This window comes from Diceros bicornis, chromosome X, assembly GCF_020826845.1.
Source record: "Diceros bicornis minor isolate mBicDic1 chromosome X, mDicBic1.mat.cur, whole genome shotgun sequence".
In the NCBI taxonomy this organism is placed as follows: domain Eukaryota; kingdom Metazoa; phylum Chordata; class Mammalia; order Perissodactyla; family Rhinocerotidae; genus Diceros; species Diceros bicornis.
This window is the reverse complement of record NC_080781.1, coordinates 40,303,154-40,318,707: the sequence shown is the minus strand read 5'-3', so window position 1 is coordinate 40,318,707 and position 15,554 is coordinate 40,303,154.

The window sequence follows — 15,554 nt, the reverse complement described above, 5'->3', positions numbered from 1 at the left end:
GACACTTGTCATTGGAATTAGGGGCCACCCAGTTAATCCAGGATAATCTCATCTCAAAATCCTTAACTTAATTACATCTGCAAAGACCTCTTTTCCAAATAAGGTCACATTCACGGGTTCTGGTGCTTAGGACGTGGACATATCTTTTTGGGGACCACCAATTAACCTACTACATTAATATGGCTACACCAACTTTCTTTTGATTAGTGTTTGTATTGTATATCATATTCCATCATTTTCCTTAGTTTATGTCTGATGCCTTTAAAAAGCTGTGTCTTTTGGTATTTTATCTAATTTTTATAGTTTCTATCAGCCAAAGAATTGGTATGAGAGAAGATAACCTGTCATATTTGGAAGCAGAAGTCCTTACTGTAGAATTTCTATGGATATCAGTTATCAGCTTAAGAAAGTTTCCTTCTATCCCTGGTTTGCAAAGAGGCTTTAATATGAATGGATGTTGCATTTATTAAATTTGCATTTTTCTGGTCTGTTGAGATGTGATTTTTCTCCTTTATTCTATCAATGTAACACATTGTATTAATTGATTTACAAATATTGCATACCCAGAATAAACTCAATTTAGTAATGACCTATTATCTTTCAATATATTTATGGATTCAATGTACTAATGTTTCATTTAGAATGTCATGAAAAAGATTGAACTGAATTTTCCTTTCTTTTTTTTTTTTGTGAGGAAGATCAGCCCTGAGCTAACATCCATGCTAATCCTCCTCTTTTTTTGCTGAGGAAGACCGGCTCTGAGCTAACATCTATTGCCAATCCTCCTCCTTTTTTTCCCCCCAAAGCCCCAGTAGATAGTTGTATGTCGTAGTTGCACATCCTTCTAGTTGCTGTATGTGGGATGCGGCCTCAGCATGGCCAGAGAAGCGGTGCGTCGGTGCGCCGCCCGGGATCCGAACCTGGGCTGCCAGTAGCAGAGCGCGCGCCCTTAACCGCTAAGCCACGGGGCCGGCCCGTGAATTTTCCTTTCTTGTAATGTTCTTGTCAGCTTTTGGATCAAAGTAATGCTGACCTCATAAAACAAGATGGAAAAGGTTCCCTTCTTTTCTTTTCTTTGGAAGAGTTTGTGTAATATTGGTGTTAGTTCTTCCTTAGCTACCTGATAAAATTCATCAAGTACGCCATGTGAACTTGGAGTTTTCCTTATGGAAAACTTTTAAATTATGGATTAAATGTTTATAATAGATACAGAACAATTTAGATTTTCTATTCACGTGTCAGTTTGTTACCATTTTTCCTTAGAATTTAGCTCATTGCATCTCAGTTTCATATTTTTAGTAAAAGTTTTTCATAATCTTTTCTAATGACCTTTTAGTGTCTGTAAGATCTGTGGTGATGTTCCCTTTTTCATTCCCAATATTAATTTATTTGTGACTTCTCACCTGAATCCAATCAGGTGTTGAGCTAATTTCAATCTGAGCTTCATTTCTAGGAATGATCTGTTTCAGTTCACACTTACTCCAATTAAAATCTTGGGGTGCTTATAAAGGCCTCTCTGCATTGGCATGCCCTGAATTTTCTATGACCACATAAGACTGGTGAAATCTCTGAGCCACAGCTCGCACTCATAGAATCTGTAGAATGGTGATCACTTTGAGAGGAAAGGTAGCCTCTCTTGGTTACCCTCTACTTCTGGATCTTAGCTCTACAAATTCTTAATACCTTAAAGATTTTCTGATGCCTTCAAACAGATGTTTTTATATTTTTCTCAGCTTTTCTAGTTATTTTCCACAAGATAGTTGGTCCAAAACAAATAATTCAGCTTTTGCTAGAATTTTTTCTTATATGATGTTAATATTATACCTCAATTAATTACATTGAGAAAACTAAATAAAAATTCTTCTCCAGTGAACAAGGAGCACATTTTTATAGCATATCTTCAGTCTTCAGATGCACATACTAAATATAAGCATCTTGAGGTCTTTTTATTCAAAGGAATCTTTCTTTACATGGGTCAAGCTTTGTCACACTTTGTCAAATCTTTAGCTAACAGAATTTTTCTAGTGGGAAGAATGTTGGCTTTAGTGCAGATACCACAAGAGGATGCTTTCAACATCCATTCTTGACTCCTTCTAACTTTCCTGTCTTTTTAACAGTTATTGGAAGTTGAAAAAATAAAACTCCTCCATTTTCTAACCTACTTTATGTCAAGAGTTGGACTTATAACAGTTCTGTCCGATAATCAGTAAGTGGGATTATATGGAGAGCGCATCTTTCTCAAATAAAAAAGGCAAAGCCTGGAAAGGGGAATATATATATTTTTTGCCATTAACCTCTTTATCCTTCCTTATTCTTGCCTGAAATGTAGATAATATCTGGTAGTAGGCCAGTCATTTTGTAAGGACGAGGTGAGAAGCGTGAGAACAAACTAAGAAGTGGTTTCGAGGCAAGAAGCATGAGAAAAAATTAAGTGGTTAAATAGTAACAATCTGGGTCTCTGACAGGATCATTGAGCCATTGTATCAGTTTCAGGCTGGCTATCACCAGACTCCTTATTAGATGAACTAACCAAACATCTTGTTTTCCTAGGCCGTTGTGAGTTAGCTTCCTGTTATTTGCAGCTGAAAATATTTCTAACTAATATGGATTGAGATTCAGGAGAATTTGATTCTAATTCTAATGTGACCACAGTGAAATGTCTGTACAAAAATAAATTATATTTATGTATACCAGCAAAAAGACACTTAGAAAATGAAATTAAAAGAAAACGGTTTACCCCTAGTGACCACATCTTGATCTCTAAGCACCATTCCTACTAAAATGGAACCAGAGATTTTTAGAGAAATCTCTGATTCTGGGTCTGAAGCTGGAAGAATACATGATGAGCAAGGGCTATCTTATTGTGCTAAAAAGCAAGGACACACTTAAAGACTAATGTGGCATGTCTGAAGGACATAGGAGGCATCATGAGGGGCCTTCACTGGCCACGTTTGAGATCATTTGAACACCAAAAAGAAAATGGCTGCAATTTATTGCAACACATTAAATAAATAAAAATCCATGAGTTCATAGTGATATTCCAAAAACGAACAAACAAGAAAAGGTAAAAGGAATAAAAGAGAAAGCTCTTTGTCTTGTTATCTTAGAATGAGTTCCAGGTTAACAGAGATGGAGAGTTGCATACAGAAGATTTATTGGGGAGAAACATCTGTAAGAGGTTGAGGAAGATAGGATTGGACAGAGGGAGAGTTTACCCACAATGCAGTTGCAACTGAGGCCTCAGACAATCTTACAGGGAGCTCTGGAGCTGGGATGGCCCTTTAGAGTTGTCCCAAATTGAGGAGAGTGGGCTGAACCTTTGTATTCCTACATCAGACACTCATTGACCACTGCCTGCTTCCTGGGCAGGGGTGGGAGAGTGAAGACATAACTTTGAGTGAGGTAGTTCCTTGTAGCTGAGGGCGCTTCCCAATGAGAGACATAGCTGTGAGTTCAGTAGCTGATTTTCCCAGAAGCTGGGGGATGGTGTATTAGCCCTGAAGAGGAGATCTGAGCAGAGCACCACAGTATTCACTATAGCAATTATTTATAGAAGAATGCCACCTAATAAATATAGAAAGAATTATATATAATTAGTAAATCACTATTTTGTGAACCTCAATGTAATAATTAATTCAGGCGAGGAACCTCAAGGGGTATTATCTTAATCAGCTTGAGTTGCTAAAACAAAATACCATAAACTGAGTGGCTTATCAACAACAGAAATTTATTTTTCACAGTTCTGGAGGCTGAAAGTCCAAGCTCATGGTGCCAGTATGGTGGGGTTCTTGGTGAGGACCCACTTGTGATTTGCAGATGGCTGACTTCTTGTTGTATCCTCACATGGTGGAAAAGGGGCAAACTAGCTCTCTGACCTCTTTTTATAAGGGCACTAATCCCATTCATGAGGGTTCCACCCTCATAACCTAATCACCCCAAAGGCCCCACCTCCTAACACTATCACATTGGGGGTTAGAATTTCAACGTATGAATTTTGGGGGGACACATTCAGTCCATAACAGATGTTAAAAGCATTTGATAAAAGGTTTGTTTTTGAACATGATGCTCATGTAGAACCAAAATATCACCCAACAAATAATTTACTAATTGCATAGAAAACTTAGCATTAGTAATAGTGGGTTGCACAGGGGCCGGCTCCGTGGCATAGCGGTTAAGTGCACGCGCTCCGCTCAGGCGGCCTGGGGTTTGGATCCTGGGTGTGCACCGACGCACTGCTCATCAAGCCGTGTGGGTGGCGGCGTCCCATATAAAGTAGAGGAAGACAGGCACGGATGTTAGCCCAGGGCCAGTCTTCCTCAGCAAAAAGAGGAGGATTGGTGGATGTTAGCTCTAGGGCTGATCTTCCTCACAAAAATAAATAAATAAACAAATGAATAAATAATAGTGGTTTGCACAGTAGCACCTATTGGCAATTATTAAGTAGTTGTCTTAAAAATGATTAACCGGAAACTGATCAAGCTTCTAGACCTAACTTCAAGTCTGTAGAAAATACAGGAGATAAAGGAAAAGGTGATGATGACAGTGCAGTTTTTGATTTTCCCAAATACTATCTTAAAAATAGAACCATTATGGTAGCAAAAGAAAAAAATTTCACAGACTACGTTTTGAACAAAACAAAGTGACAAGCATCCCCAGGAACCCCACAATGCAAATGGATGAAAACAAACCATCAACAACGGCAAGATCTTTGCAGATTCTGCATAGGCTTAGCAGTGGTATAGAAGAGTAGTGGAGGGAATATAGGGTCGTTCTGATGGTCCAACGAGCCCAAGGACACTGAATTTACAAACACTCCTCAGGTCAGTTATATACTGCCTCAGTTTCTACCACAGGGGTTACCCTTAGGCCCAGTCTCCTCAGCTGACAGACTGTCCACTTGGGTCAAGACCCTTCAAGGTTCTTCCAGCTGGCTGCCTTCTGTGGCATCCACCTGGCCCCTGGAAAACCCACATACCTTCACTCTACCAAACTCTGGACATGCACACTGTCTACACTGCTGCTCTCTCTTTTTTTTTTTAATAATTTTATTTATTTATTTTTTCCCCAAAGCCCCAGTAGATAGTTGTATGTCATAGCTGCACATCCTTCTAGTTGCTGTATGTGGGACGTGGCCTCAACATGGCCGGAGAAGCGGGGCGTCAGTGCACGCCTGGGATCCGAACCCGGGCCACCAGCGGCGGAGCGTGCGCGCTTAACCGCTAAGCCACAGGGCCAGCCCTGCTCTCTTTCTTCACCCTGCCATTTCAGGCTGCTATACCAGCTTCTTCTCTGCAGGTTCATCCAGGTGGGAGTAGTCATCAGTCTTTATCCTTACCTGTATCCCTAAATCCTGAAGACAAGCTTTACCAAAAACTCTCTCAAGTTGCGCCCCAGAGACAGGATTGGATGGGTCTGTGAGTTTCTTCAGCTCAGTCACTGGGGAAGAGACAGATGTCAGTCTGAAAGGCAACCTCCATTATTCTGAGTTACCTTGGGGCTCCCTCCTTACCTTGAGGTGGCTGTGCTGAGATCCATAAGAAAGTGGCAAAGTGCTCTCTACCTCAAGATTTCCTTTCAAAAAATACATTTTATGAAGGAATCTCCAATCTACTCTCAAAAGGCTGGAGGAGGATGATGGGCTGACAGGAAATGACACTAGATGGTAACTCTAATTCACCTAAAGAAATAAAAAGCTCCTTGGGGCCGGCCCTGTGGCGTAGCAGTTAAATGCACACGCTCTGCTGCTGGTGGCCTGGGTTCGGATACTGGGCGCGCACCGATGCTCCACTTGTCAGGCCCTGCTGTGGTGGCGTCCCACATAAAGTAGTGGAAGATGGGCATGGATGTTAGCCCAGGGCCAGTCTTCCTCAGCAAAAAGAGGAGGATTGACATGGATGTTAGCTCAGGGCTGATCTTCCTCAAAAAAAAAAAAAGAAATAAAAAGCTCCAGAAAAAGGTAAATATGTAGGTAAATATAAAATACTGTATAAGTAAATTTTTAAATCTTTTCATCTCTTGATAGATTTAAAAGATATAAGATTGCATAAAATAATAATTATAAAACTCTGTTATTGAGCTTATAACATATAAAATATGTAACACGCAGTTTGATGTTTCGGTCAAAATGGACTGCATATACGATGGTGGTCCCATAAGATTAGTACCATATAGCCTAGGTGTGTAGTAGGCTATACCGTCTAGGTTTGTGTAAGTACATTCTGTGATGTTTGCACAACGATGAAATTGCCGAATGACGTATTTCTCAGAATGTATCCCCATTGTTAAGCAATACATGACTGTATTAATATGAAGTAGATGGTGACAAGTTAAGATGCATATTGTAATCCCTAGAGCAACAACTAAGAACATAACTTAAAAAATACAGTAAAATAACGAAAGAATTTAAATGGTATAATAGAGAAAAAATCTATATAACACAAAAGAAGAAAGTAAAGGAAGAGCAGTGAAACAAAAAGACATGACATACAGAAAAAAATAGAAAAATGGGAGATGTAAATTCACCATATAAATAATTACATTAAATGTGAGTAGATTAAGCATTCCAATGAAAAAGCAGAGATTGTTAGATAGGATAGAAAACAAGATTCAACTATATGCTGTCTACAAGAGACATATTTCATTTTGGAGGACACAGGTAGGTTAAAAGTAAAAGGATGAAAAAAGATATACAATGCAAATAGCAAGAATAAAAGTGCTGGCACAGCCGTACTAATATCTGACAAAATTAACTTTAATACAGAAAAGTATTACCAGAGTTAAAAGGTATATTTCATAATGATAAAAGTATAAATTGACCAGGAACATACAACAATTGTGAACTTATACGCACGTAAAAATAGAGCCCCAAAATACACAAAACAGAAGCTGACAGAACTGAAAAGAGAAATAGACAATTCAACAATAATAGCTGGAAATGTCAACACCCCACTCTCAATAATAAACAAAATATCTAGACAGAAAATCAGCAAGGATATAGAAGAATTGAGCAACACTATCGACAAACTTGAACTGACTGAGAGTATAAAACACTCCATCCAACAAGAGCAGAATACACATTCTTTTCAAGTGCAAATGGAACATTCTCTAGGATAGACCATATGCTAGCCATAGAAATTCTCAGTATGGGGCCAGACTGGTGGCATAGTGGTTAAGTTCACACACTCTGCATGGGCAGCCCGGGGTTCGCAGGTTCGGATCCCAGGCGTAGGCCTATGCACTGCTTCCCAAGCCATGCTGTGGCAGGCGTCCCATATAAAGTAGAGGACGATGGGCACAGATGTTAGCCCAGGGCCAATGTTCCTCAGCAAAAAGAAGAAGATTGGCAATGGATGATAGCTCAGGGTTAATCTTCCTCACACACACACACAAAAGTCTCAGTAAATTTAAAAGATTTGAAATCATGCAAAGCATATTCTTTGACTGCAACAGAACTGAATTAGAAACCACAAAGAACAAAATTTGGGAAATTTGCAAATATTTGGAAACTAAGTAACAAACTTCTAAATAACTCATGAGTGAAAGAAGAAATCACAAGGGGAATTTAAAAATATGTTAAAGTGAAAGAAAATGAAAACACAACATGTCAAAATTTGTGAGATGCAGCTAAGACAGTGTGTAGAGAGATATTTTATAGCTTTAAACACCTATATTAGAAAATAAAAAAAGATCCCAAATCAATAACCTAAGCTTCTACCTTAAGAAATTAGAAAAAGAAGAGCAAACTAAATCCAAAGCAAACAGAAGGAAGAATATAATAAAGATTAGAGCAGAAATCAATGAAATAGAAAATAACAACAACAACAGAACTACTGAGAAAATCAATGAAACCAAAAGTCTTTGGAAAGATCCATGCATTTGAAAAACCTTCAGTTAGACTGACTAAGCAAAAAAGAGAAGAGGCACTAATTACCACAATTTGGAATGAAAGAGGGATCATCATTATCAATCTTACAGAAATTAAAAGAACTGTTAGGGAATACTATGAACAACTTTATGCCAACAAATTAGACAATGTAGATAAAATGAACAAATTGCTAGAAATACACAAATTACCAAAACTGATTCAAGTAGAAATAGAGAATCTGAATAGACCTATAAGTAAATACATTGAATTAGTAATTAAAATTCTGCCCACAAAGAAAAGTCCAGGCTCAGATGGATTCACTGGTGTATTCTAAGTAATATTTAAAGAAGAATTAGCATTGATTCTCACAAACTTTTCTAGAAAACAAAGAAGGGAACACTTCCTAACTCATTCTGTGAGGCCAGTATTACCCTGATACCAAAGCCAGACAAAGATAGCACAAGAAAAAAATCAAACAAAAAAATACTGACCAATAATCCGTCATGAACGTAGATGTAATAATCCTCAACAAAATATTAGCAAACCAAATCCAGCAACATATAAAAAGATCATACACCGTGACCAAGTGGAATTTATGTCAAGAATGCAAGATTGATTTATTATCTGAAAATCAATTTATATAATAAATCGTATTAATGGGGTAATGGATAAAAAACACATGATTATCTCAATAGATACAGAAAAAAACATTTGATAAACTCTAACACCCATTCATGATAAAAAACAAAAACCAAAAACCTCTCAGCAAACTAGTGATAGGCAGGAACTCCCTCAATTGGATAAATGGCATCTATGAAAAACCTACAGCTAAAATCATACTTAATGATGAAAGAGTGAATGCTTTCTCTAAACTGGGAACAAAGCAAGGATGTTTACTCTTGCCACTTTTATTCAACATTGAACTGGATGTCCTTGCCAATGCAACAAAGGAAAAAAAAAGGCATCCAGACTGGAAAAGAAGTAAAACTGTCTTTATTTGCAGATGATATGATCCTGTATGTAAAAAATATCCTATGGGAATCCACAAAAGACAATTTCCAGAGCTAATAAACAAGTTGAACAAGGTTGCAGAATACAAGATCAATACACAAAAATCAATTGTATTTTTATATACTAGCAATGAACAATCTGCAAATAAAATTTAAGAAAAAGATTCCATCCACAATAGCATCAAAAACAATAAAATACTTAGGAATCAATGTAACAAAAGAAATGTAAGACTTGTACACTGAAAATATAAAATATTGCTGAGAAATTAAAGATCTGAGTAAATGGCAAGACATTCCATGTTCATGGATTGGAAAACCAAATACTGTTAGATAGATCTATAGATTGGTATAGATATCAAATAGATCTATAGATTCTACTCAATCCTTATAAAAATCCCAACTGGCTTTTTCCCCCGCAGAAATTTGCAAGCTGATCCTAAAAGGGCCCAGAATAGCAAAAGAATTTTTGAGAAAGAAGAACAAAGTTCAAGGACTTGCACTTCCTGATTTCAAAAATTACTATAAAGCTACAGCAATCAAAACAGTGTGGTATTGTCATGAGGACAGACAATGGTACAAAATTGAGAGTCCAGAAATAAATCCTTACATTTATGGTCAATTGATTTTTGACAAAATTGCCAAGACAATTCAATGGAGAAAGGATAGTCTTTTCAACAGATGGTGCTGGGACAATTGGATATCCATATTTGTACCCTTACCTCACAACATACACAAAAATTCACTCAAAATGAGTCATAGACCTAAATATAAGAGCTAAAACTATAAAACTTTTATAGGAAAACATAGGCATAGGTGATGTTTGGTTAGGCAAAAATTTTTTAGATATAACACCAAACACAATACGTGAAAGAACAAATTGATAAATTGGACTTTGGCAAAACTATAAAACTTTTGTGCTTCAAAGGACAAATTAAGAAAATGAAAAGACAGTCCACAGACCAGAAAAAATATTTACAAATTGTATTTCTGGCAAAGGACTTGTGTTCAGGATATACGAAGACCTTTTATAATTCAATAATCAAAAAGACAAATAACAATCAAAAAATGGGCAAAAGTTTTGAATACACATTTCACCAAAGAAGATATACAAATGACCAATAAACACGTGAAAAGATGCTCTATATCATTAATCTTTAGGGAAATGCAAATAAAAACCACAATGAGACAGTACTTCATACCCATTAGAATATTGGTAAGGATGTGGAGAAACTGGAACCCTCAAACATTGCTGGAAAGAATGCAAAATGGGACAGCCATTTTGGAAAAACAGTTTGGCAGTTTTGTAAATAAACTAAGTTACCATAAAATCCACCAATTCTCTAGGTATCTACTCAAGAGAGGTGAAAACATAAGACACAAAGACTTCATTGAACGCTAATGTTCATAGCGACATTATTCATAATAGCCAGAAAGTGGAAAGAATTCAAATGTCCGTCAACTGATATATGGATAAGCAAAGTGTGTTGTATCCACTCAATGGACAATAAAAAGGAATGAAGTACTGATATGTACTATAACGTGGATGAACCTCAAAAGCATTATGCTACAAGAAAGAAGCTAGACGCAAAAGACCATATATTATATAATTCCATTTATATGAAATGTCCAGAAAAGGCAAATCTACAAGGATAGAAAACAGTTTAATGGCTGCCTGGGGCTGGGGATGGGACTTGGGATTGCAAACATCATTCAGTGTCTTTTTGGAGTGATGGAAATGTTCTTAAACTGGATTGTGTTGGTGATTTCCCAACTCTATATATTTACTAAAAATCATTGAATTGTGCGTTCAAAATGGGTGAATTTTGTGGCATATAAATTATTCATCAATAAAGCTATTTAAAAAAAGTCAAAGCAGGCATGGTTCTTACAAGATGCAAGGTGCCTGACATTTAGCAGAGGAGACAAACATATCTGCAAATGTAATATTTTGAGCTAATTTCATTTATGGAAGTATATTCAATGTGTTATGGTTTTCCTTCCCATTATGTTTCACGCCTGATCTCAAAATCCAAAATTCTTCTTGGAAAAGATGAGTTTAAATAATAGTATCCCGAACTCTCCTCTCATTATTAAGTCTGTCTATCTATCTATCTATCTATCTATCTATCTATCTATCTATCTACCATCGTAATAGTGTAGAAGAAGGAAAAATGGAAAGGCTAGATGCAGTCCTTGCTTTTGAGTGGTTTATATATAAGTACATAAATAGCAAAGGTTTCCTAGCCATTCTCTCTCTTTGCCTCTTTCCATCTCTGTTTCTCTTTTTTCCTCCAGGTGGAAGATGCTGAAATTATTGGCTGGACTAAGTTTTCTGAGTGGAGTCTCGGGACATTTTGCAAAAAAGATGAGTTTACGAGTAGAAATTTCCTAGAGTGGAAGGAATTGGTGTGGTGAAAAGAATAAAGTAAATGTTCCAGAAAAGGGAAATAAATATGGGAGAGTAATTTGATTCAGTGGTTGTTGGCCTATCTGTGGAGAAGAACAAATGTATTTGCTTGGCTCAACTTACTCCATGACAGATTTTTAAGGAGTGGCTGTAGGATGGAGAGGTTAGTTGAAGACCTGAAAATAACCAATTTGAAATTTGGTTGAAATTCTTCACGACTCTCAGAGCCCATAGTTAAGACATTGGTTGAAATAGCTTCCAGAATTTTTTTTACTGAATTCCTCTACATGAACTGTTTTACCAGTTTGGACATTGTAGAAACTTATGGAATTTAGAATGCCTTCAATACAAAAAGGATAAACCAGAATTTACTACTGGGATCTTTTAAGCTGTCCTGGAAAGATTTAATTTTTTTTCAATTTTTATCATAGGATTTTCCTAGGGACATGGAAAAGGAGAAACCTTTTACACAAGACTGTAGTCTTATTCTCCAAAATTCTTAATTTCACACTTCTCATTTTGGTGTATGAAATGTACTTGCATGTGATTGCTGAAAGCAAAGGATGAACTGTGGCCACATGGGGGCAGCAGACACTTGGCTTTTCCAGCTTTCTCGCCAGGAACTACATGATTCTCTTTGATCTAAATGTCTTTTCCAGACTGCCAAACTGCGAGAAATGACTATCCTTAAAATACTAACAACAGAAACCTCATGTGTTAATTAGAGCTTGGGCAAGAGCTTTTTTTTTTTTTTCTTTTTCTTTTCAAATGGCTAGTTTTTCAGAGGTCACTGAGTGTAAGGGACTGTTTCTTAGTCGTTGGATATTCTCAGGGCAATCGTAGTGCTTGGCATCTAGTGAGAACTCAATAAATGTTGGTTGTCGTTAGTGTTTTTAGAAGGTAACTGCTCCAATTCACCAAAGCATAATCTCTAAGCTCTCAGACCACTACATCCAGAGGGGGCTGCATCTCTTCAGGTAGTGTGCTCACACTGTCTAGCTGATCTGCACATTTTCTACAGTTCTACAGTCGTGAATGTAGACATGATTCAGTCCCTGGCTTCTCAAGGCACCTTATAAAATCAGTGATTCTAAGGAAAGCATATTTGACATGGTTACTTTTTCTTTACCTGTATGGTGCCGGGGCAAGAACTACAGTTGGAGGTCTGAGGGTGGAAGGTGAGGGTAGGAGGGCCAAGTTTGCAATTCTGTGCATACCACTCCATCTGTCCTGCCTGTTCCCCTACCAGCCATGAACACCAGGGCCTTGTGGACAAGATGAGGTACTTACGCCGGCACCACCAACTGCCTACCTCTTTAGCTCTTTCACTGGCTCTGCCCCATTTGTTTCACCTGTTTGTTGAATGCCTACTCTTCCTCACACATATCTCATTTAATATTTCTCTACATTGTAGGAAAGTTACTTCACACCTATTTTTGCAGGTGCTGCTCCTTCTGCCTAGAATACCCTTTCCTTCTTCTTGATCTAATTCCTACGTGTCTTTACAGTCCAGCTCAAGGCACATCCTGTTCTGGAAACCCCAGTACAGTTTAGCATTTTTGTTTGTTTGTTTGTTTTTTGCTGAGGAATATTAGCCCTGAGCTAACATCTGTCCCAATCTTCCTCTACTTTGTATGCGGGAAGCTGCCACAGCATGGCTGATGAGTGGTGGAGGTCCATGCCCAGGATCCGAACCCACGAACCCAGGCCACCGAAGCAGACCATGTGGAACTTTAAGCACTTGGCTATAGCCCCCCACCCCCAGACAGTTTAGATGTGGCCACAGTGGACTCTTCTAACACCAGGACTTACCTTCAGCACAGTACTAGATCACAGGCTCGTTGGTCTTCCTCTCCTATGAGACCATAAGCTCCCTGAGGCCAGATCCCATCCTCATTTGGCTTTGCATTCCCAGAGTCTAGCAGAGTTTCTGGCACATTGGAGCTGCTCCATACCTGTAGCTCCATACATGCTCATTTGTGGAATGAGTAAATGAATCAACCATTTATTATTGAATGAAATGTTTTTCTTCCCTTCCTTTCCCCAGTTAAAATGCTTGATATTTAAAAAAATACCTCTTAGGAAATTATTTTAAAAATAAGCAGTCAGCTCCTACCTCCTACACAAGGAACGTCAGAGAATACCAATGAACCATAATTTATGAGTGGGACTTGCTGAAGGAGGAAGTTTGTAGTGTGAACCTTTCAACATCCCAGGCACTGGGGAGTCCTATGGTGATATGGGCCAAGCTCCAGGCATGCAGCTCTGAGAGCTGCCCCACATCAGGCTTCCAGAAGCCTCTCAGTGTTCTAAGGATGCTATTTGTCCATTCTCACAGCATCTCTGAATGATAGGCAGGAGAAATGGAGAATTTCTTTCCTTCCCTCTTTCCCTCTTTTCTTTCTTACGGTTGGAGAGTTAGAACACAAAGACCTAAGCAAATTGCCTAGCACCACTTAAAAGAGAACAGTCAAGCCAGGACGCTCTCTGGTGCTCATTCCACAAAGCTGTGCTTCCTGTAACTTAACCAGGTTTGTGTTTTAATGAATTCGTGGCATATGGGCCATAATAATCAAAGCGCCTGGCATTTCCTGGAATTTATGATCAGGTGGGGAATAGGTCGTTTTCTACTTTTGAATGAATTCTCACATGCTTAGCTTTGGAGTTAAGAAACTTGACATAAGTGAAAATAGTTTCTGGAATAAGTAATGCTTTTTTGTTTGTTCTGCTCTCTGTACCCATATCTTCTCTTTTTCACCTCAAACCTCATCCCTACCCATGAACTGCCATCACTATTTCTTCCCTGGCATTTTAAGAGTGAGGAGCAAGATATTGTTCTCAAAATCTGTGTCATGGGGGAAAAATTACTTGTTTGCTGTCTTCTCTGTGAATAGAGAAGTTCATAGTCCTTCATCATCCACCATCCCCAGTGACCTACAGTTGTTGGACACTTGTCTGTAGACAAAGAACTCTCCTTCTGACTTGGCTTTTGTTTTCGTGGTTTCCAAAAAGCCTTGTTGATCTAGGTAGCAGTGAAAGTCTGTGAATTCAAAAATGGCCTGACTAGTGCGCTCTATGTTTGGCAGAGTCTTCCAGAGTTTTCTTGAGTGTGAGAACAGTAGCTGGGTTCCGAGGATCTATTTGGTTCCACTTGCTGAGAAAGTTGCCATTGAGTATTTGGCGTGGGTATTTAATTCTCCATAAAGTTCACACCAATTGATGCCGGTGAGCTTAAGCAAATACCTGTGCTACTGCTGTTGATGTTTGTGTTATGTTCTTGAGGTGAATTGAATTTCCCCCTAAGCCCGAACTTCTCTTCTTCAGCAAATCTCTGGTTGCAGTCATGGCAGTGATTATTTTAAGAACCTCAAATTGAGTTTCTCAGAAGTGTCTTTTAAAGGAGATTCTCTCATGCTTTTTTTTCCTAATATCTTGTGTGTGCAGTTCTTACTAGCTTACAAGAACTCTTTAAAATGAAATCCCTGAATATGTCTGTGAAATGCATTCTTTTCTGAGACAGACTGTCATGGGAGCTATTTAGAGCCTACATCATTCTGTTCGAGAGCTGAATGATGCACTTTTCCAAGTGTATTCTTAACTCAAACAACAAAAGACTGCAAGTTTGCAGAATATTTTGAGACCCAGGCAATTTGTCAGTGAACTGTAGATTTTCAGGATCTTCTCTTGCACTAGCAGCTCTCCAGAAGTGCCACTGGAATTTACAGAATGAGTCCTCAGCATGTTGAAGCCACTGGCATGACCCTGGGTTCACTAGCATCCAGGAAAGTCCTTTTCTCTGTGTTGAGGTTACCCCTGCAGTACACTTTGGTTAAAATATTTGGAATTCCTAAGCTAATATAATAATGAGGAAACCTCTAGGTTTCAAAGACCCCAGTTCAAATCTAAACATCAGGAAAGCTAGGATGTAAGTCTCTTGGGTTTGGAATTCATTACAGATGTGCAAGCCTTGGGGTGTATGGGGGCACACAAAGTCCTCCTCTCACTAGGAGGAGACAGAGATTGGGGGAGAAAAGAGAAGCAGTTCCCGGGGAACTCAATTCAGGCAGGTGTGCAGTATCTACATTGGATCTTGTTAGTACTCCATGGGATAAGAGAGTTCCCATGGTAATTCCCTGAGGTTAACCAGCTGTGACAGGGGAAAGTGATAGCCACATGATTCATGAATGTGTATAACCAAACTGTCCCAGGCAAGGTTCACGGGGTCACGTAGAGAGACCAGTGTCTGAGGTCAGGTTTCAGGCTGCTGCATGTG